Source organism: Protopterus annectens, chromosome 17.part0 (assembly GCF_019279795.1).
Source record: "Protopterus annectens isolate FY-2018-M chromosome 17.part0, PAN1.0, whole genome shotgun sequence".
Lineage (NCBI taxonomy): Eukaryota > Metazoa > Chordata > Ceratodontiformes > Protopteridae > Protopterus > Protopterus annectens.
In genome coordinates this window covers 582,617,245-582,641,515 of record NC_056751.1, presented here as the reverse complement: position 1 = coordinate 582,641,515, position 24,271 = coordinate 582,617,245, and the positions used below count along the sequence as shown (strand labels likewise).

The following is a 24,271-nucleotide window of genomic DNA, read 5'->3' as shown; positions in this document are numbered from 1 at the left end:
CAGCAATGTGGATCTTCGAACATCTACATTTATGGTAGGTACAAAACTGTACTTTATAGCAGGTCTATTTTTACATTACACATATATTTGCACACTTGCCTGCTGTTACATACCTCACTAACATCTAGTATTATGTGTATGGCTTTATAGTGATATATTTCTCTACCAGAGGCACAATTGTAGATATAACTGCACAGTTACCTGCTGTTAGATACATCACTTACATCTATTGTTATGTGTATGACTTTGTAGTGATGCATTTCTCTACCAAAGTCCCAGTTACACTGCAATTTTTCTGTTAATCTCAGAGCTGATTTGCGCAATGTGGCGCAATGTGTGGAATGGCTTAAACACGCTTAATGAGGGGAACTTGACAATTACTATGTTTTGCCTAAAAAACCTGTGTTAATTAACAGCTGTGTGGCTTGGCGGGTTGATGCACTGACCTGCAGGTGCGAAGGTCCTGGGTTTGAAATAGGGCTCAGGTGTACTTTTTAAATGTGATTAATATTTCTTCACAAACATATATCCATATAGTGCCATTTAGCTTAGCTTAGCAATGCAGTGCATAATGCAGCATTGTGCAAAAAATATTTGAAAAAATGAAAACTGGGGAGATAGGACAGTGGTGAAATGGAGTGCAAGCAGGGGGAAAAATATAGTGAAAGGCAGGTATGTATGTGCAGGAAAGGTATAGCGAACCACAGCTTTCCATTTCTTGTACAACTGTGTGCTTTAACAGATTTTTTAGCTGAATTTGGACTGTCACCCCAGAGAGAGGGGTGAAGACAACATAAGTACATTGTTAAGCCAATTGGACCAAATTAAATGTGTTCAGTGGACAAGTGTGCAAAATGGAGAGCTATGTATGGGACAGTATTTTTTTGGGGATAGGTGCCCTTTTTTTTAAGGTGAGAGTATTGGGGAAGGGACATAATCATGTGTGGGGAAGGTAGGTTGGGAAGGTAAGGAAGCTTTTGCAGATAGACAAGACAGTGAAGACAGCAGACAGGGTTGTTGTGTGACACAAGAGGGGGTGAACACCTCAGCTGGGAAGGGTGTTGTGGAATTCAAGTCCGATAGACATCAGACACAATAGTAGTGTGACTCAAGTCCTCACGCATGGAAGTGTTAGCATAGCACCTTCACAGCTCCTGTGGAGGCAATGGTTGACACTGATACCCAGCATGTGGCTGCCTCATCATGATGCACAGGATGCTCTCCATCCGGCATAGGGGTACACCAACAGTTTGGCACAGCAGCCCATGCACCATGCCTGGCAGTTCATTGTGGGTGAAATAAGAACCCCAACCACTTCCACTCCCAGAGGGGGGATCACCCCCAGCCTGTGGTGCGGAACTACCCAATGGAGCAGGTATCACAGGGGCAGCAGAGCGAGTGCCACCAGACTGCAGCCCATATGTGTTGGGCCCTGGTGCCACAGCCGGGCGAGCCAAGGTAGATGGACCACCTGGATCTGGCTTACCTTGTCTTGCAGTGGTAAATCAAATATAAACATAAGGTAAAAATAAACATAACCAAATAAATGTAATTAATAACATAATAGAAAAAAACGAGTAATGGAAAGAAATAGAAAATATAATGAGGAACACAGCAATAAATAACATAAATGAAAGTATTTTAACAGCAAAGCAATATTAAATTATACATAAGGTCAACATGAGGTAATTACAAATAATATATTAATATCAAATCAAAATAATACATATAATTAAAAAAATAAAGAAGAGCGAGGTGGGTGAGAGAGAAAAAGAACATTAGTAACTTCGTAGATAATATAACTACGCAGACTACTACTACATACTTCTACAAATTTGAAGAACCACGACCAAATACACCAAAACTTAATAGTATTCCACAAACTGAAGGCCCATTCCACTGTAGTGCTAAGATAATTTATTGTAAAATATACAATCAAAATTCGATTTTCTTCCACAAAAATCAGTCTTCTCTTCTCAGTGGTTAAGAGGGAGGTTGATTTCTTACAGTGTAAAAAAATGTGCTTCTCCTTTAGAAGGGGAGAAACATTAAGGATTTTATAGTCCATAGTAAGTTTAATATGCCAAAAATGACAGTTGTAAGCAAATTGACAAACAGGGAACACAAATATGTGGTAAATGTAGTGTAAGTAAATATATAATCAAAGAATTTACTAGCATCAATGGAGTTACATTTCAAACTAATGGAACTTTTAACTGCAGAACCGAAAGGGTTATATATGGTCTTAAGTGTTCATGCAACAAATTTTATGTAGGAGAAACTAAAAGACAGTTCTCCTGCAGAGTAAAAGAGCACATTAGAGATATCAAAAATAATAAACAAACTAGCCCTATAGCAATACATTTTAATAAATATCATAATGATAACCCAGAGGGGTTACTAGTTATAGTATTAGATAGCATAGAAAGGAATGTATATATGAATGAACAGCAAATAAAATGCTTACTGAGGAAAAAGGAGGCTCTTATGATTTTGAAATTTAATACAATGAGCTCTATAGGGTTACATCATGAATGCACATGGAAAAGTTTTTTGTAATATAATTCATAGTATGTGAATAAGTTATTTTTAAAAGTTTTTATAATATTGTTTTTTATTTAATTGTTTAATTGCATAATTGGGTGCGACAATTACTATAAAATGGTGTCAGTATGAGTGATTATAGTATACTCTGCTAAAGGTGAGTGTGGCCGAGGCGCTAGAGAAGACTGATTTTTCTGGAAGAAAATCGAATTTTGATTGTATATTTTACAATAAATTATCTTAGCACTACAGTGGAATTGGCCTTCAGTTTGCAGAATACTATACTTCTACATATGTTAGATTTCAGTTGGGAGAACACTGACTGCTAATATTGTATAGATGATGTTGCACATACATGGCTCTCAACCCTCTCAACCTGTTAGCATGGGGCATTATGGGCCAAGCCATACCAAACAGTAGAACAAAGGCACAACTACAGGGAACATTTTTACATAGTGTCCTCATACAATAGTAGCAAGGTGTTCTGATTCATTCTGCAAAAATCATCACATTTGAGAGGTATGTTCATGTGCACTAATTACAGTAGACAGCTGGTCATTTCTCACTTGGCTGCCATGAGATTAGAACCCATAAGCAGGGACTACAGTAATAATGTGTACTTTATTTGAATACAATGAATTATCAAAGCGCCATCTCCTTTAAATTGTTTATTGAGACGTGTGAAGTCATACATTTACACACATGCATAGCTGTGTCTAACATCGGATTGGAACCTACAAACAGTGACCACAAGAATAATGAACACATTATTTGAAAACATTACTTATCAAAGCACCATCTCCTTTTACACTTTTTCACTTATGTCACTTCAGATCTGGCATTTACATGCATGTATGGCTGCCTAGGACTTCTGTTAACTTACCCATATACCCTGTTCATTCACTGAGTGCTATGTACAGCATATTTCAGAAAAAAATATCAGAACACAGGCTTGACCCTTAATCTGGGTATTGCACTATGTTTATTTCTGACATTTGTTGGTGCATTATTTAGTAGTTCATATGTAACACTTGACTAGTGTTGGATTAGAACACACATTCAATGAATACAGGCATAATGAACATTTTATTTGAAGACATTACTTATGAAAGTACCATTTCCTTTTAAACTTTATTGATAATGTGGCCTCAAATCTGGCATTTAAACACATGTCTAGCTGTCCAGGACTTCTGTTAACTTACCCATATACCCTGTTCATTTATTGAATGCAACCTACAGAATATTTCAGACAATGAACAAACCAGAACAGTGACTCAGTCTGGGTAGACCACAACATTAACTGATGGTTGGAAGCTATGCTGTACAGTAAAGGTAATGCATGCTTACTTGCTTTACCATTTCAGATATGTAGTGGCACATTAATAAAGGTGTAGGATGTCAAAGGTATTTCATACCTGACTGTTAGGACTGCAAAATCTGTGTTTACTTCATTGTACTATTAAGTTATGCATTAAGTTATTACTTTGATGATTTTCTTACTTGCCACATGCTAGCCTCATCCTGGCCAGATGCCCAGCATGGGAATGCATGTTGCAAGCCCTCTCTTCTGCAGCTGTGTTAAGAGAAGCAAACCATTATGCATACTAGTTTTGCACACATTCAGCTTGTATATTTGTAAATTACTGGAAATAAATACATATCTGTGGGGTGCACCCATCTCTAGCATCTTGAACCTAGGTGTCCAAGGTTCCCCTCTTCCTATGTTTCAGGTCGTTATAGTGGTGATAACACTGCTCACCAGTGTGGAGCATACCAGTTGCACTGGTTAGGTCCCTGGCCAAATGATCCCAGGCCTCAGACTTGCACTCTGAGCCTTTGTACTCACCCTGCAGCAGTCAGGATCTACCAGGAGCCCAACAAAAACTTTGGACTCCTACACACCCCACATTTGCACCCTAAAACATGATCCATCTCTGACTCCAGCAACCATGCCTACAGTCAAGGTCAGGCTCCAATGAATGATGTGAAATTCATGCCTATTGGCCTTTATATAAGCTGCTTTCCCACCCTTGCACGGCATACTGTAACTTTCAAAAAGGTGCTGGGATGCTTAGCATTACTCAAACTCACAAATCCATGTTTAAGTGAAGCTTAGCAATGTGCAGCTTTTCTAACCATTTCTAAATATAACAATTATTTAATTTAAAGTCAATAGATGTTTCAGTCACCTGACACAGTTTCACAGCACTATATGTAAAAAGCATTACTACCTGGGACACAAACCCAAAACCCAGGACATACTACACTGTTCATAGGTTCATAGATTAGTACTAGGCTAACTGCCCTTGAGAGCCATTTTAAGCTTAGCCAATTGTCCCTTGTGAGACTCGAACCCTGCACCTTGTGTTTGTAAGAAAAACACCTTAACCATTAGGCCACCCTTCCAACCCGTAGGTCATGATTCAACCTACCTAGCCACTGGGATAGTGCAGGGAACTGGAATATTTGCAGATATACTAGGAAAGTGCCTGTAAGCATAACACAGCTTCGCTGCATGGATATGGGTGTTGCTAAACACGACACACTTATAATTGAATACATCTGGTTTCTATTTTTAGCTGTCTAGCAGATGTCTACTGCTTAAGTATGTCACACTACGCCTAACTAAGCTATGTGCCACATCACACAAACAAGCACATGAAAAAAAAATTAAAAAGAAGTAAAAAATAAAAATTATTAATATTGAATGCATCCTGTTTCTATTTTTAGATGTCTAGTGGATGCCTGAGTTATATCTGTGCAAAATTAAGCATAGCTAAGCAACGAGTCATACCACGCAAGCAAGCACATAAATGTAAAATAATAATAATAATAATAAAATTGTAATTTAATGAAATCAAATGTCTGGTACAACTTTTGGTCCAGGTTAACAGGCCGAAAGGTATTGTGCTGTGTTTACTAACTGTCCAGAATTTTTCTAGACAGTCCAGTATTAAGGGACAGCCTGTAAAGTCAGCCTTACATGGATTCAATATCAGTGTTGCTGTGATCTCCCTCGGCAGCGCACTATAATTAATATGTATGGAGTGCTGCTGAGGAGGAACCGTGGCCATGTACATGATACATTCTGTTTAGACTCTAGACTATTGAATCCTGGGGATTGTCTTATCAGGGAAGCAAGCCTTGTAGTTTGAACTTGTTCCTGGACACTAAAAAATAATTAACTACATAGCCCGTATTCCCTATGTACTAAGCAGACTGTTTTTACATTTGCAAACTGACAACATAATGCTATTTGCTAAACATAATACACTTCATTTATATGTGCAGATCATTGCTTTATCATGGTTGCTATCCCACACACTTTCTTATGTGGTTGTAAAACATTACTATAGCCCATCAAATCAAGCAAGGTTTTCTGTAGTCTGACATGCAAAGGCTGGTAACTGTCATTTACTAATGTTTAAGAACATTTTTAAAAGGAAACTTATTTTTCATAACTTCATAAATGAACATAGAGTATATTTAACAGTAAATTTCAGACTACTTCAGAACAAGCATAAACATTTTAAATTATTTTGACTTCTCCCATATTGTTCTTGTAATCAGTTGATAGGAGAACTGAAATATTTGTGATTTTTTTGAGGTTTGAATACAGGTACAGCACTATTATTAATGAACTGCATATGTAAACACAAGGTAGCATCACATTAATTCTAACTGTAATCAAGATGCCATTAATAGCATTCTATTTTTGTACATTGAAGTTCTAGTACAGTTTAAAATAGTAGGATTTTTGCATAGTTATTAGAAAAGCACTTTACAAGTTAAGCGGTCCAAATGACTTTTTAGTTGATTAAATATCTAGTCTGTTCATTATCACTCTTAGCAGCACACAACTCTTGCAATAGGTCAGGTTACAGATTTTCTTTAGATGTGAGGGGGTATTTGTATTAGCATGTCTCAAACTATTATCACAATTTTTTATTTACAGTAAACTCTCGGTTAACCAGCACCCATGGAGACTGGTAGATGCCAGATAACTGTAGTTTCTGGTTGCTTGAGAGTTACTATTAAAGTAGGCTTGTATAATACTGTACCCTGTACTATTTGTTTGGTTTGACTTGTTCTTAGGTTGGGGAAAGAGGGGAATGTATTCCTATCTTCCTTTTCAGAGTGGAAACAGAAAGTGCAACACATGAAAACTGTACTGTAGTGCTTTGATTTTTTTTCTGGTTGCTTGAGAGTTTTGGTTGTTTGAGTTCTGGTTAACTGAGAGTTTATTGCATTTTACATCTTTCTATAAAGATATGCCATAATTCATTTGATGCCCTTTATGCTACTAAAGTACTCAGTTAATCACTCTGATGCTTTTCAGATTCATTGGTAAACAGTCACTAGAGTTTACATTCAGGTCTGGTTGATAGACTTTAATAGTCACATCATCATCATTCTGGAATTTGACTTCTACACTGGTGTCACTTTCTCTGGAAATGCAGTGAAGTCTTATTAAAAACAGTCAACAACCGTGGTCATTAGATGAAGGTTTTTTTTTTCTCATAGTGTTATAGATTTGTCAGTTGATGATGGAGGCATCAGTAATGCAAGTCTAGTCTAGAAAATATATCTCGATCATCTAGTAAACCTTTTGATCAAGTCTAGTTTAACATGATGTAAGCCAAAGCAACAAAACCCAGTATATTCTCTTTATGTAAATGCAGGCTGTGGTTTGCCGTCTTGTGCAAAATTTGTTATAGAAGTTAATTTCTTGTTAAAATGTTTAGACCAACTGCTGGCAAGGAATTACAATCCAACTTTTTTGTATTTGTTCAGACTTAGTCTAGAAGCACTATCTAGTTAAATGATTTGTTCAGAGTAACATAGTAGAGAAGTGGAAGCTGAGGGAATTAAACTCTGGACTGCAGGAAGCATCTTGTCAACGGCTAATTGCCTTAATCCCTTGTATTGCCAGACAGATAAAACAATAACATTTACTTTAAGTACAACCACCTTGGCTAAAAGAAACTCTGTCTGGAGTATAATTTAAAGTGTATTTAAAGGTAATGCATTTGATTTAAGAATGAACAATTTAGATCCACTAGACCTCTGTTAGAAACCACACAATACAGAGATGCTCTCCATTCAGTCTTCTGAATGACCATTTCTGAAACATCTGCTTGGCTGGTTGAGAAGGGTAGAAGTGTAATACTTTTTACTTAACAGGCCCAAAAGGGCAGCTAACCTAGTACTTACCTATGAGCCTGTGCAAAGGTGGTATATCTCCTCACCAAGCTGAAAAAAAAGTCAGACCCCTGAGTATGGGGAAGAGCAAGAGAAAACCACACAAGTTTTAAAGGCTAGCCTGAGTCAGGTCCCATGGAACAGGCACAGGTGGAAATGACCTTGCTGATTATCAGGCTAAGGAGAGTGGCTTAAAAGGTGAAATATGGGACTTGGATCCATTCCAAACAAGTGTACACTTAGTTATTTATCATCAAAAAAGACAAGAACAGGAGCATGTTTTGCATTTATTATTTTATTTTTTTTATTTTATTTATTTATATTTGTTAACCGGGAGTCTCCGACTGGGCTTAGGTCCATTTTCAGCGGAGGCCCTGGGAGAAAAGCTCCACAGTTAAAATAAACAGACAGTAGTTACATTGGATTACATAGCGATTAACAATTTACATAGCAATTACTTACAACATATTTACAGATGAAGAACATAGTCATCAGTAGACAACTAGAATCTTTACCTGTGAAGTACATAACAGACATTAACAAATGTTACAATAAGAAGTTCCTGCTGTATAATAAGTGCTAGGCTTATGAGCATCTGAGCTTGCTATAATCAAGGTAGTTAGTGGAGTGGAAAGAAAGGTAGTGGTTGGATGGGGTGGGTGATATTAGAGTGGGAGTTTCAAAGGGCATAGCCAGCATGTTTTAGGTGTGCTTTTAGTAAAGTTTTGAAGTGGGTGCATGATGGTATGGAGGTAATTGTGGGTGGGAGGGAGTTCCATAATTTGGCTATGGCGCAAGAGAATAGTGCTTCACCAGCAGAGTTATTGGCTTTAGTGATCTGCAAGTGATTTTTGTTGCTGGATCTTAGTGGTCTGGTGGTGCGATAGGGGTGGAGTAGATTCTGGAGGGATGGGACATTTAGTGGATGGTTTACTAGTTTGTGGGCGAGTGAGAGTTGATACCATTGAAGGAGGTGAGGGAGTTCAAGCCAGCCCAGTTCAGCAAGTGAGAGACAGTGGTAACTATGATAGGATGCCCCTGTGGCGAATTTGGTGATTTTGTCGTAGCAGGTCTCTAGCTTGTTTAGATCACATTTCCTTAGGTTGGTATATATTGGAGAGGCATAAAGTAGGGTGGAGATAAGGTGGGAATTTTCTTTTGAAATCTTTGCTACTTTGATGAGAAGTTGCTTATTTCTGTATAACGCTCCTAGTTTTTTGTGGACTTTTTTTATGGTCATGGATATGTGAATGTCAAATTTTAGTTTATTGTCTATTTCCACTCCTAGCAATTTGGTGTGTTCAGTAGGGTAAGTAGTGGTGTTGTCTTTTGCTGTGATGTTAAAGTGAGAGTTGTTTTGAATATGTTTGGTGGGTTGGAAGATGAGAAGTTTAGTTTTGTTTGGGTTGAGTATTAATTGGGCATCGGATAACCAAGTTTCAACAGAGGAAAAGGCTTCCTGTGTGACTTTTTGCAGTTTGGGTAGGGACTGGGCTGAGCAGATGATGGTTGAGTCATCTGTGTATTGTATGAGTATGCCATGTTTGGTGGCAGAGGCTAGATTATTGGTGAAAACAGAGAAGAGTAGGGGTCCAAGGATGGATCCTTGTGGAACACCTATGGAGACAGGTAGTTGGGGAGATATGTCATTCTGTCATACAACGGATTGTTGGCGGTCAGACAGGTAACTCTGAAACCAGCTGGTGACTGATTGTGAGAAGGATAGGTTATTGAGGACAGAGATAAGTTGTTTGTGTGGGACCATGTCAAATGCTTTAGATAGGTCTAGGAAAGTATCAGAGGAGAGAGAGCCATTGTTTTTATGCTGAAGGATAGTGTTTATATAATGACAGGTCTGCTTCTGACTTGGTAAAAATACAGCAGGAACATGATTCTGTAGGGAAGTGTTATCATTTAATTCAGGATCCCAATGTAAATAAACTTACTGAAAGTTGTCTACAGAACAACCATGATCTTAAGGCCATGTATAAACAAAAGGACAGACTTCTTTAAATGATGAACTCTTGGTAACAACTGGTGACATAGCACACAGATTCCAGTTGGCAGTCCTTTCCCGTATAGAGGGATTATGCATCAGCATGCACATGATGACCCAACAGAACTTATGAAACACTGAAACAAGTAACTTTCTGGCCTCACAGGTATAGTTTTGTTAATAAATATGTTCAGGGATATATAACATGTTGCAAATTCTAGCCAGTTTCCCAAGACACAGAGCACTCCTTCAGGAAAAAGGAATCAGAATGCCCCATATTATCTTCATATTAAGTGGATTGGCCCAGTAACTAGAGGAAATCAGTAGTTAACTACCATCTGTAAGTTCACAAAATGAGTTACGTGTTTATCTGCCTCTAATAACATTACAGAAACAATTGCTTTGCTTCCAATTAACCATGTGTTTAGTCAGGGCTGCTCTGTTGGCATAGAATGATAAATCCCCTGATTATGGCCCATCTGACCTTGGCTCGATTAGTGGCTTGGGTAACTGATGGAATGGCAGGGAAGGATGAGCATTACCAACCCTGGTGGGAGGGCAGTTCTGTGGGCAATCCCTGTGATGATCCTTGGTGGAGGCTGGGGCTGGTGGCACTGCAATTGGAAGGCATTGTCTAAAGGAGAGATAGGCTTAGTCTCTGCAGATGTGGGGTGATACTCTACATGTCCCCATTGCATTGTCCTTTGGCTATTTCCAAAAAGACCAAGAGAGAAGGTTAGTAACAGTGATAATTCATAAGTGAAAAAAAAACAGCAGATGTACACACCTTTAAGATCCATTCCGGCCCCTGACCTATATCTGAGAAAGTCAGTGAGGTTAGGAGGTAGCTGGTAGACTCGGTAATAGATGTGAATTACTGGGTAGGGGGCCATAGTATGATGCAGAGGGAAGAAAAAAACATCTGTTCCATTACTGGAGGTTTTCCATTAGTGTAGAATCTAACAGAGGAACCACATTTCACTAGTGAGGTAATAGAAAATGTACGGAAAATTTTAGGAATGCAAAGAAAATTGCATTTGTCTTACCATTAAGAATTCACTGTTCAGGTGGAGAGAACAAACCAAACTATAATCTATATACTAAAAAAGTACTACCTCAGCTCCACGAGAAAAAATGAGATGCTAAACTATCACCACTACCACTGCTGACCATTTCTGCCACTCCCAATTAATCCACCAGCATCTCAGCTTTTGAAATGATGACTGGAAGGAGACTGATGCTGCCTTTGCATGTTCTGTATAGTACACAGGATGCAAATTTGGCACATGTCACCAGTGGCCATGATTTTGTGACCACCTAAGAAGCACTTAAAAGAAACCCTTTGGCCCATGGTAATTTGGAAATGTTTGTGCAGGCCTATAATACTTGTTATAATATAAAGGCCAGCCCTGGGAAATACCAGGTAAGTGACAATGCATTCTATTTTAAATGTAGCAGCAAAAAGACAACATCAAATAAATTCCTACTAAGTTGGAATGAACCATTCTTAATGAAAAATAAGATTTCACCAGTGGAATGTCAAGTAAAAATAAAGAGAAAAAAACACTGGTGAAGCTTTACTGAAATGGGTTCACATTAATCAATAGCAGCCCTGCCACGAACACAGAAGAGTTGTGCCTACCCTAAAAAGTCAACAAGCAAGCCTGGAAAATGTTAAAGGAGACTCTGAACAACTACCTAATAATATTGTAATGTAGTACTGCTACATGCCCAAAAGAGGAAATAATGGTAACATTCCTTCACTATCTCATTCTGGCACTTAATGCAAATGCACACACTTTACATCCACATTCACATTCAATTGAAGGGATATATATATATATTTCTATATATTATACTACATATTATTATATACTGCGGTTGTCGCCTCACAGTAAGACGTCCTGTTCGATTTTCAGCTAGACCGTCTTCTGTGTGGAGACATGCGTGAATGGGCGTACCTTCGTTGAAGGTTGTGCATTAGGGCCGCCAACTGGGCATGTAAAAATATACTGCCAATTATTAGCGGACCGGAGTTCCGCTGTGGCGACCCCTAACCGGGAAAAGCCAAAAGACACAACTACATAATATTATATATTATACTACGGACAGCGCTGTGTGGAGTCTGCGTGTCCTCCCTGTGTTCATGTAGGTTTTCTCCAGGTACTCCAGTTTCCTCCCACATTACAAAGACTTGCTTCTGGAGCATTTCTCCTTGTGTCTCCACTGAAAATTGGCTTCATTCCAAGTTGGACTTTCCCTGTAAACAAATGTTAAATAAAAATAACAGTGTGTGTGTGTGTGTGTGTGTGTGTGTATATATATATATATATATATATATATATAAAAACACAAAACAGTTGCAGTCACCTGACTATAGGGTATAAAATCAGACTTTAATAAAAAATTAAAACAAAACAATAAAACAGCTGATAATAACCCTTCATCAGCTCTAACTTCATTCATAAAAAAATCTCCATTAGACGAGTCTATTAGCCAATCATATGCTTTACAGAGGCAACATCCTTCCATAAGCCAATTAGATGTTCCTACATAACCTACGCCCTTTAAGGACTGGTTTTAAAGGTATATTTGTATTTAATCCTGGTGATATGCAGGCTCATAGTCTAGCTATCTATCCCCTTCATCTCATTTTGTTCAGTTTTTAAGGTGATGTCACCACCTCTGACATTAATTTTGTCACTTCCAAAGCCATGAAATGAAAATAATGTTCTTGATTTTCATTAAAATGTTTAAATAATGGCTGTGGTCCAGTGGTACACTGTTTGATTCCCTCAGCCTCCATTGCCTAACTGTTCATTTTATATCACCTTTATTGAATTATCACGTTAAGACATAGGCAAACATATATTTATATAAACAAAAACAAATCTTATCAACATGTTCCCAGTTGCAAACATTATACATTACATTTGTTCTTTTGTATAACTATCATCATTCCAATTACTCAGTTCCTGCCTTCCACTAAACCTCACCAAAACACTTTTTTTTTGTAAAATAACTCTGTTTCAACATTTTTATCAGAAGACATTTCTGTTTTCAGTAATGATTATTCAGGTTTTATCAATGCTTTCTGAGATATTCTTGCACTTCAGAGTTTTGTCCTGTTTTGTGGTGGCTTGTGTACATGACAGAACACATTTTAATTGTCTATTATAACAATAAGCTGTGATCAGGGGTTTCTTGTAGTAGCTCCGTTTTGGTAAATATTCTCAGGCTAAATACTTTCCATCATCTAAATCTGCCCTTCTACCTGCCAACGGACATTTTGAAGTCACACGATTTAAAATTATATGAACAATCGAGACCATGTCATGCATTCACCTTTGCTGCTACTTTAAGCCTTTAATCAAATATATGCTATCTGCACTGTAAAAGGTTAGGCTTGGACTGTACCATGAGAATGTAACAGTTCATGGCAAAACACTGTACTGTTGCTTTAAGATTTTGACCATGTGCATACCAGTTGAATTGATGTAACATTTCACTGCAATACAATATACTGTTGTTTTTCACTCTAGTTTATCTGGCCAAGACCTCTCTGTACATCATTTAAAAAATACTCGGAGAAGCTTCATGAGTAAGCTTTTATCAGTCTGTCATGCATTTTGTTTTCCTGTAGAAATTTCTGGCATGCACGCAAGCAGAGATTACTTCACTGAGTACATACTAAACTGTACAGCTTCCATTAATTCCTTCTAAACCAGATATTTATTAATTTATTAACTTCTACATTAAGGTGAAACTCCATCTACAAATTTCTCAGTTAACGTCATTGAAATTGTCCAGTTTTGAAGGCTGATTGATTGAGAGTGGTACTAGGCTATTGGCCCTGGGGCCTATACAAGCCCAGCCAAAAAGGTACACTGGATTTGCCACCCAAGAAAATTATTTTCCTGTGCCACTGTCGAGCAGAGCCACAGAGGTGATTCCCGGGGTGAATTTCCTATTTCCCATCCAATCATCAAGATTTTTCTTGAAGAGTGCTAATGAGGAGCTTTGTTTGATATAGATAGGCAGTTTATTCCAGAGTGTGGGAAGTCTCTGGGACAGGAATCTATCCCTCTGGCATGTTCTGTTTATTGTGGTGACAAGGTTTAGGTCCCTAGAGCATGTAGCTCGGAGGGATTGGGATTTCTTTAAGTGGAGTATGTCCAACAGCTCTGGGTTTGACATAGCTTTGTATGTTAGGCAGAGATCACCTCTGAGTAGGCAATATGCGACGGAGTAAAGCTGGAGTTTTTTAAGAAAGTCTGCATAGGGCATCTGTTTGAGGCCGGTAATCCTCTTTGTGAGGTATTTCTGTGGCCTTTCCAGTTGTTGTTGATGTCTTGTGAGGTACATACCAAAAGGGGCGTTGTACTCTATAATGGGTCTAATGAGTGATGAGTAGATGGGAACAATGACCTCTTTTTTTCTGGATGAGAAACCTTTTGTGATGAGGTGTGCCATGTAGAAGGATTTCCTGACTACTGTGGTGATGTGATTATCAAAAGAGAGACTACTGTCCACCTGTGTCCCAAGGTCTCTTATCACACTTTCGGTGTTAAGTATACTACCGGAAACATTGCAAAAATCAAATTTAAAATCATTGCCTACATGACTTAACTTTATACCCAACAAAGTGCAAACCTCAGCTGAGGTGGTAGCATCTGGAATATTCTTTCCAATCATAACTCAGACATTGTGCCTGACAATTATATCATGCAATAATTCTTTCTTTCATCATGTAATTGACAGTTCAGCTTGTTAAATTTTATAGGTTCATGTGTGTATACTAGGCTAACAACCAGTAGGGCCCTTATAAGCCTAGCTGTGCAACCCAAGTATGACCCACAGATTTGACTTGTATATGGGGTGATTTACTGGCTGCCTCTGTCTGCCAAAGACATAAGTGCCAGACCAGGGGTGAATTTCTGATTACCAATCCATTGGTCCAAGGTGCACTTAAATAGGGTTAGGGAGGATCTCTGCTTCATGTGGATATGTAGTCATTCCAGAGAATGTGAATTATGTTAGAAACTTATCTGTCTCTCCAACATTCTTCTGTTTATGTCACAAGCAAAATTTAAGTCTTTGGATCTAGTAGTCCTGATGCTGTTTACTTTGCGGATGTGTAAAAGAGTCATCAAATCAGGGTTCAAGGATACCTTATGCACCATGCAAAGATCACCTCTCAGTAGTCTGTATGATACAGAGTGAAGAAACAGGGCTTTGAGGTGACCAGTGTAGGATATTTTGTTTACTCCCTGTATTTTGTCTGTAGGGAACTGCTGTGGAAGTTCCAGATGCTGTGTGTGCCTGTCAGGTACATACCAAAGGCAGCATTATATTCTATGATGGTTATGATGAGGGCTGAGTACAGTGTTACAATGACCTCTCTGCACCTAGACGCCATGTCCTTACTTATAAGTTAAGCAACATAGAAGGGTTTTCTCATTATCTTGGACACATGTTGGTCAAAGGCTAGGTTACTATCTACATGGGTTCCCAGATCCTTCACTGTAGAATCAACTTTTAGGGGTGTTTTATTGATGGTGTAGTTATCTAGGGTGGCCAACTCCCCAAAAGTTGATGTAATGCATTTCTTGGCAATTAGTTTTAAGCCATGGCTTAAGAATCAAGTGTTTGCTTTGTTAGGCCTTCCTAAAGGGTGTTCTCATCTTGGGGGGATTCAGTGACTGCTCCTGGTTTGCAATCATCTGTGAACTTCATCAGCCAGAGGCTTTTCACATTGGCTTTGACCTCAGAGAAATAGATGCTAAATATGACTGGGGCCAGCACAGAGTCCTATGAGACTACATTGGTGGCTGGCCTCTTTGTGGAAGTGGTATCACCAATCCTAACCTCTTGGGTCCTATTTTGAGCCAGCTAGATATCCAACATGTTATAAATATGTGTATGCCTAGTTCCATACGTTTATTAGCAATGCCCAAGTGGAATGTTGTATCAAATGCTTTAGCCAGATCTAGGTAGGATGTATGCACCTCTTTCCCCTCATCCATTGCCTTAGTGACATTTTCAAAGTACTGTACTAGGTTCAGTAAGCATGAACTTCTTTTGACAAAGCCATATTGGGATGGATCCAGTGTCTGGAAGTCTCTCATGCCCTTGCTGATAATTTCCATGATAATCCTTTCCATGGCTTTGCAAATAAGAATTAAGACTAATGACTTTGTAGTTTACAGGATCTGTTGAAGATCCACCCTTATGAAGGGATATAATGGTTACAATCCTCCATTCACATCGTACAAAGCCTGTTTTAAGACTATAGTTAGTGACGTCAGGGATCTTAATAAAGTACATTTTAGACTGTTCAGGAGGCATCCTGGGATGTTATCAGGGGCCACTGAGCTGTGCTCTTGGCTTTAGCAAACACAGTTAGTATGTGCTCCTTAATTATAGTTGGTGGAGTTATGTTTGAGGATATTCCCTGAGGGGTGGTTGTGAGTGATGGATGGTAAAGTTGGAACTGAATTTGTCCACTAACAAGTTCACTATATCACCAGGCTCAATGAATGTGGCACCATTAACCAGCTGTTTAGCACAGTGCTATGTGCTGCCCTTGAGGTTTCTCACAAAGCTGAATAAGGCCTTATCATTGTATTTCACTTGGGAGGCTATCTTAACCTTAAAGTTGACTTTGTTTGACCTAATTAGCCCTCTTATTCACCAATTTAGTTTGATAAGAGAGTTTGTATCTTTATGAGAATTATTCTTCCAGATTTTTGCCATAATTTTTTTTTCATTTTACTTCATACCTGTTTAATTTGGGATGCCACCAGGGTGGTTAGATTCTAGGTCTAGTTCTGGGCTTACTTCTGGTAGGTACAGCAGTCTCTATGCAACCATTGACATGGTTGTACAAAGTTTTGGAGAGGAGTTCAGCATAAGCTGCTGTGTTCTTGGGGTTTAGAGGGATACTGAATTTTGATAAAACCATCACTTAATGAAATAAAGGTTGCCTTGAAATAGTTCCTAATGTTACTAGTTTTACTGGTTTCAGAGTTAATTTTGATTTCTAAGGAGACAGCTTTATGGTCAGATCTTACCAGGGAGGACGAGACAATGGGAGAGTGCAGTTTTCACCCATATTTGTCAGTATAAGGTTCAGTATTTTGAAGTCTTCAGTGGGCGTTTACACTGTTTGGTCAAAGGTGTTTGTATTTACAAAGTCCAGAAATCTTTGTGCCTGCAAGATTTGAGGCCATGTAGCATTCCCAGTCTATAGCAGGGTAATTAAAGTCCTATAGAGGAGTAATTAAAGTCTCTTGTCAGTATGGTGTTAGGTTGGATGGTAAGTGTCTCCAGTAGGTCCAAGTATGCATTTTGAGCTTCTTGGGACATGGAGGGTTACCTATAGCTGGCTCGGATATAGTACAATATTTTGTCAATGGTAATCGGCACATTGAAGAGCTCCAGCACATCATCCTGTTTCACCAACCTAGAGGTATGCTTGTTATTGATGTATATACAAGCATCTCCACCTTTAGCTCTTGTCTGTGAAATTACTGGTTGTTTAGGTATCAAATAGCTTTCACACGAGACAGTTCAGCAGAGAATAACATCTTTTTATTGCACAGTAAGAGACGCACATTGGAGAGTAGGAAATCAACATCCTGTCTCTTTGAACTACAAAGATCATCATTGTTAAGCAACATTATTGTAGCAATTATGAAACTGCCACTGACCAATTAGAAATGAACACTTATTGTTGTGTCTTTCGGCTTTTCCCAGTTAGGGGTCGCCACAGCGGAACTCCGGTCCGCTAATGATTGGCAGTTGATTTTTACGTGCTGAGTTGCCAGCCCTAACGCACAACCTTCAACGAAGGTACGCCCATTCACGCATGTCTCCACGCAGAAAACGCTGTAGCTGAGAGTCGAACCGGTCAGCATCATACTGTGAGGCGACAATGCTACCGCAGCACCACCACCATGGATACAGCTTTAATTTTGCTAAGATCTGCTTACTGCTTGTTTATGACATTCCATATTAGGCACAAGTTCCAAATTCTATGATAGAACTTTCTATTCAGAACAAATCTTATACTTTTTTAAACCCTTCAGCACTTATTTTTACATTTGTTTACCGGGAAATTCTGAGTGCACACAGGTCCTTTTTCAGCAGATGCCCTGGGAGAAAACCTCCAAGTATACAAGTAATGATCATGACAAACAGTATATTACAGAGCAATAAAAAATATACAAATAATAATATATAAATTAAGACGTGATACAAGAATAACAACAATTAATAAAAACATACAATAAAACAGGAATAGATTATGTAAAGTTTGATGGGTTAAGAGAAATAGGACTTATAGTAGTAACATTGTAGAGTCAGAAGAACTTTGATCTAACATGCCCTGTAGCATATAGATGAGAGTTTAAAATTATTTGGTGAATGAATATTTTTAGTCAGGAAAGGGACATGAGCAGAGCCAGTGTAATTTCATATAAGTAAATTCGTACAGAGGAAGCACGGAGCAGAGCCACCTCTCTGCTCGTGCTGCAGTGTCACATGAGGCTAAACAACAGCCCCACCTGGCATAGCACGCACAGTTCCACTACAGCACCTGACACAAAGATGAGCTCCAGTGTCAGTGGTGCAACAGACACATACCCTATGACTAGAGAAAGCATTAGGCAAGGCCCACCTATCCAGTTGTGCTATGATAGCACATGTTATTGAGCAACTATCCTAAAAGGCATGGGAAACACATATAATACACCGATACCTACCTTCCAGAAGAGACCAAGTGTTAGTGCTGTGATACTCCACAGTTCTCCATTATATATCATACCACACACACACACACACACACACACACACACACACACACACACACACACACACACACACACACATCCATCATATTGGTAAAGCATGGGGCAAGGCCCACCTCTGCACTTGTGCTGTGATGGCACATGAGATCAAGTGACTGCCCCACCTGGCATGGCAGACAGATTCACTGTATAGACAACTGCATTCCAAAGGAAAACTGATGTCAGTGCTGTGAAACACTACAGTTCTTCATTACAGGTCACACCACAAACATGGATAGAGACACACACCAACACTGAGACAGACAGATGCAATGACAGCCAAAACAGATGGATTCAGTGATATGGATATATCAATAGTAGGAATGCAGCAGACACTTGTGGGAGTCTGATGGCAAGAGTTATGTATTCAGCATAGGTAATAGTGTATGCATAGTCTACTAGTATGAATGTTGTCACTAAATGCCTTTGTTGCCAATGCATACAAAGGGCTGCTTTAACATCTTTTTACCCTTTTTTGGTGAAATCCTCCAAGTAGTGTTCCTTTTAAGCTTCTCAGCTTCACTCTAACTTGTCTTCAGCCATACCGTTAAGTCAAAGTACTCCCATGTTGATATCTGCAGTAGTGCATGGCCATTATTTCTTGTCTGTAGTGTAGCTAAGTACTCTTATGTTTAGAGACCCTTATTTTGTGGCTTTCAGCAAACTGCCAGAATCATGGAAATTAAACATATTCCTGGATTCTAAAGCTGTTGCAGTTTAAAACACAGGAAAAAATTCATCTTTGGACCTTCACATTACAGTAGGAAGCTGATTGGCTTTATACAGTATTGTAGCCAATTATGACCCAACAGATCCTCACCATCCCCTCCCCGCAGCCCTCAACACAAAACAAAAAACAAACAACTTCTTTGGATCTCTGTATTAAAGTGCTAAAATTTCTTGCTGTGTTATACGCTCAGTTTGCTTATCTTTTTCTTGAAGGCAACATTCACTTTAATAACAGTAGTCCAAAGATCACCAATTTCAAAGATGCATTGACTCCTCTTTTAACTCACAGTGAAGCTGCACCATTTTATTACATCCTCCTCCACAAATTCTGTTCTAAATTCAGTTCTTATGTGTTAAGAGGTTAAATGCACAAATGCAATGAAAAAAAATATCTTTCTACTCTGCCACGTAGTTTTGTTCACCACATCCCTCAAAAATGTCTCCAGATGCCTCAGAGTCTAAAACAACATAAATCTCCTTGTCATCTGAAGAAGCCCAGCTCGGTTTGATGTCCCACTGCTGCCACAAAGTCCTGTACATGTACATGACACAATGGATTAGCCCATGGGCATAGAGATTGCTACATGTGGGATTGTCATCTCTACAAGTCTTTTATTAAATTGTAAAACAACATTGGTACAGGGAATTTTTCCCCCATGCCATGAATGTACATGCAGGATGGCTGTCTCAACTGTAAATTGAAGGAGAACTGTTTGTTGGGGTGAAAGTGAAAGAAGGCATATCAGCAAATGCATCACCTTGCCATGGTTTTCTGAGGGCATGTTGATTATACTGCCATTAGACGATAAACAAGAATTTATCACCAGGCACAATGACTCCTCATGGCTTGCTAGCTCTTCTTCACTGTCACTTGGAGATTGCCAACAGTGTGTCTCCAGGGCGAGTGGTTCATCATATAGTACAAGTGAACCAATACCACTCAGAGTGGAAGTACTGCTACGTTCACCATCTGAGAGCTTGGTGCTCTGGACCAAGCTTCCTACTGGCTGAAACATGCCTCAGAAGGCAGAAAGGCTATGGTCATGTGACCCTAAAAATGCAAAATTAGAAACTTTGCTGTACCTTTACTGCTCTGAGGTGGTACTAATTCCATATCTTCAGTATCACTGTATTGCAGACACTTTCTACTACTTGACAGTGCTACCTTCTTTTTGCTATCACACTTAGATCTCACCTATACTGCGGCGGTGGTGCCGCTGTGGCGACCCCTAACCGGGAAAAGCCGAAAAGATACAACAACTTAGATCACACCTGCTTTCAAATGGCTGCATGATGGGCTATCTCCACTAGACATGGGTCACAGCAATTTTTTTGAGTGGGGGTGCGAGTCAGTCTTCCTTACAAAGGGGCTGATTCATGTGAACCACCTTCATCCTCACCATCCTTCATGCAGATCATGAAGTCAGACATATTGTTCTCCATGTAACTGACTACACTGTCATCTCTAGCATCTTGATTCAAGTAATTTAAGTTTTCATAACTGAGGAAAGCAGCATCCTTCTTAGCTTAAAACAACTTTATTTCTTGCAGTTGTAGATACAGTTACCAAGTAGTTTGATGGGTAATTCACATGCAGTTCAGTGCCAAACTGTTGTGGCAAACCACCAGATAATCTCCCTTACTGCTTAGTGACCTTATGTTGGAGTGTGACAAAAGTTCTACATGACATGGTACTCCTTCCATTTATCACAATGCAACATAACACAGCAGTAATGTTAATTCAGAAAATAAACATGCTAAAATGAGGATGTCAGAAAGGCTTCATGTCTTGCAGACTGTGGACCTTACTAGAATTTGACACCACACAGCATGAAATGTGATGACGTGTAATGGGAAATGTACACCACTATAACAGTGGAAGCATGACAATGCACTTAGTGTCACCCTTCTGTGCATCAGAAGTGTGTCTGTACCACCATTTCAGCAGTATTGTTGCTTACCCCCTTCAGAAATACCTGATTATGGACATTGTTCTCAATACCACAGCAGATCATTGTGTCATAATGAAATGCAGTAGCAGTGAGTGTTATTCTTACAGTAGTCAGACCAAGAAATGCAAATAACTGCAGCAGTGCAGTAGAGAAAGAGACACTGCAGACGTTTGACTAAGGCCAAGTATTAATATCATATGTGCACACATGCTGCAGCATGTAATGGACATTATTAATGCAAAAACCAAGAATACACAACAAGGTTGTGAAACACTTACAGTGAACCAGATGAGAAACGATCCAAATAACAAAAGTGCGCAAGTTCCTTAAGGACAGAAACATACTTCCCAACCACTTAGCTCAAGATTCTGGACAGAGCCAAAATAATGAGGAAGACAAAGGCCAAAAAATTAGGGACATAAAATGTTACTCTTATAAACTTAGAAAGTTGCTAGAATAACAAGTTTTACATTAACTTGCATTGCTTGAAGGATATGAAGAGAACCTCAGATGTCTGCTGTTATTTACTGACTGTAATCCTCAGTGATTTTCCAGAAAACCACAAATTTTATGATGGACAGACCAAAATATGAGGCAAAAATCTGGACATCCTGTGAAATTCTGGACAGTTGAGAGCAATATCATATATGATTTCAAGTAGGTTGACTGCCTCTGGTAATGGCAGAATGCAGCAGCAGCGACTTATGAGGGAGAGGGCAAAGGTAAGAGACAAAACCAGAGCGTTCTGCAACATCAGGCAGAGATGAGAGCAGTACCACACTGATAGAGAGATGCTGTCAGTAGAACAGACAAGAAACTCCACTGGAATGGGAAAGCTGTGATTCCAAAACGAATGCCAGCAGCATCTAAGAAGATCTGTCTTCTAGCTCTCACATGCAATCACTTATCAGTTCTGCCTTTTCCCATGTTATCAAGTAAGAGTCTCAAATGCACCCTTTGATACCCTTTTCAAATTCACTGCAGGGGTACAAAACATTGTCAGTTTCAGCAGCTGCTCCCTTTGATTTTCACAAGTTCCAGGAAATCAGTCTGTCATTGGCTATACAAATGAGCCAGTGAATGACTGAAAAATGAAGATGCCACAGAGGTTCATAGTTAAGTACTAGACTTCTTGCCCTTGCTGACCATTTTAAGTCTAGCCAATTTCCCTTTGATGCTTGAATTAACCTATCCCATTTGGTGTTAGATCGGTCTTAACCATCCCATGGTCAGTAATTATATATTACCCCTAATGATAACAATGATCGGGTCTATATTACATCACTGAACGCTTAAAAAAGTGAACGGTGATTAATCGACCCTATGTAACTTACAATGTCGAACTGTCAGAACAGCGATTTTTTTTCCAAGGGAAAAAAAAATCGCTGTATCAACAAAACAAAAAAAAAAAAAGAAAACACTTTAAAACATTATATTAAGTGGGGGGCTTTGCCCCCCACACCACCCCACTTAGATATACGAACTCCTAGAACGCACTACAGTGCCGAAAACAACAAAGTACCGAAGCAGCCAAGCAAATTCTTTCCCAGGGAAAGAATTTGCTTAAAAGCCGCTTCGATATTTTGCCTTTTCAGTCTTTTATGATTGACCAAGACACATTCGAAAGATTGTGTCTTCGGTCTTGTAATAGGAACCCCAATGATCATAGCATAGATAATTTAAGGGGAACCCTGTATGGAATAATGCATTTAGGAACTGCCTCTGTCCATTAGCAGTACAAGAGGATAGCCCTTTATTAATTGTTTTGTTTCCTATCCAAAAATTCAAGTTGCACTTGAATATGGACAGGGATAAGCTTTGATTTACGTGGATATGGAGTCTATTCCAGAGCAGCAGTATCTTTTGTGAGATAAACCTGCCCCTCCAAACCATTCTGGCAATGTTGAGGAAGAGGTTTAGATCCCTAGACTGAGTATTTCTGATGCCATTTGACTTGCCGATGTGCAGCAAAACCATCAGTGCTGGGATGGATGCCTATGCCAGACACAGCTCACCTCTTAGCAGTCTGTAGGATACCGAGTATAGTGACAGGGCTTTGAATTGGATCATTTAAGACATATTGTTTAGGTCTTGTGTCCTTTTAGTAAGTTATCTCAGTGAACATTCCAGTTGTTGCATGTATCTGGACTGATAAATGCCAAAGGGGGAATTATACTCAGTTATTGTCCTAATGCGGGCTGATAAAGGAGGATAATGACACCCCTAGATCTAGGCACAATCCCTTTGTTTATAAACTGTGCAATATAAACAAATGACAATGGACACATGTTCTATGGTCTGTTTTATATGCGGAATAAAGGAGCAGACACACTTTCAAAGGGTGAATTTGGAGTGCTCTGCCCAGTGTGGAACAGTTGTGATGTACTACATCACTTTCAATAAGACTCATTGACACTGTTGATTTTTGTAACAAAGTGGTAGGAGTTGACGTTTATTGAATACTGTCCATAAATTTCAGATTGGATGTTGGTGATCCTGAAAAAAAGCATAATTAAAAAGAAAGAAAAAAAGAAAAAAAAAACAGCAATGACAACAAGATAGAAATCCCTTACACAGAAATAACAAGGCCATGTGCACAGTGACAGTTGAGAGATTTGTACTCAGTTTGTTTCCATTACGGCACCCTTTTACAACAGTGTAGGTTTATCAATTAAAGATTTACTCACTGCTGGTGCTTATACACCTCTGCTATTCTGTGCAGCCCTGGTAAAGAAAAAGACATGCAGGAGACAGCCCAGTTTTTATTACAGATAGCACAGTAACAGTGGCGTCAGAGAGCAGTCAGAGAGTCTAAATCATTAATGGACAGATGCCTGTTAACCTGACAGGTTGTTCCTCTGTGACATCAGATGTATGTGTATCATGAAGCACTACTGCTGTAGCTTGTATTACAGAGTTGTGCAAACCAGGGAACTGTTTATTAAAAGTGAGTCTTGAGACGTTTAATATTTGGATATTTTGCAAAGAGGCACATGCAC

General features: G+C 39.0%; 1 protein-coding gene across 1 annotated transcript in view; it reads left to right on the top strand.

The window, feature by feature from the left end:
* LOC122791466 (NACHT, LRR and PYD domains-containing protein 3-like) overlaps positions 1 to 24,271 on the top strand; it is a 772,530-nt gene that overhangs the window by 576,655 nt on the left and 171,604 nt on the right. The window lies entirely within an intron of this gene.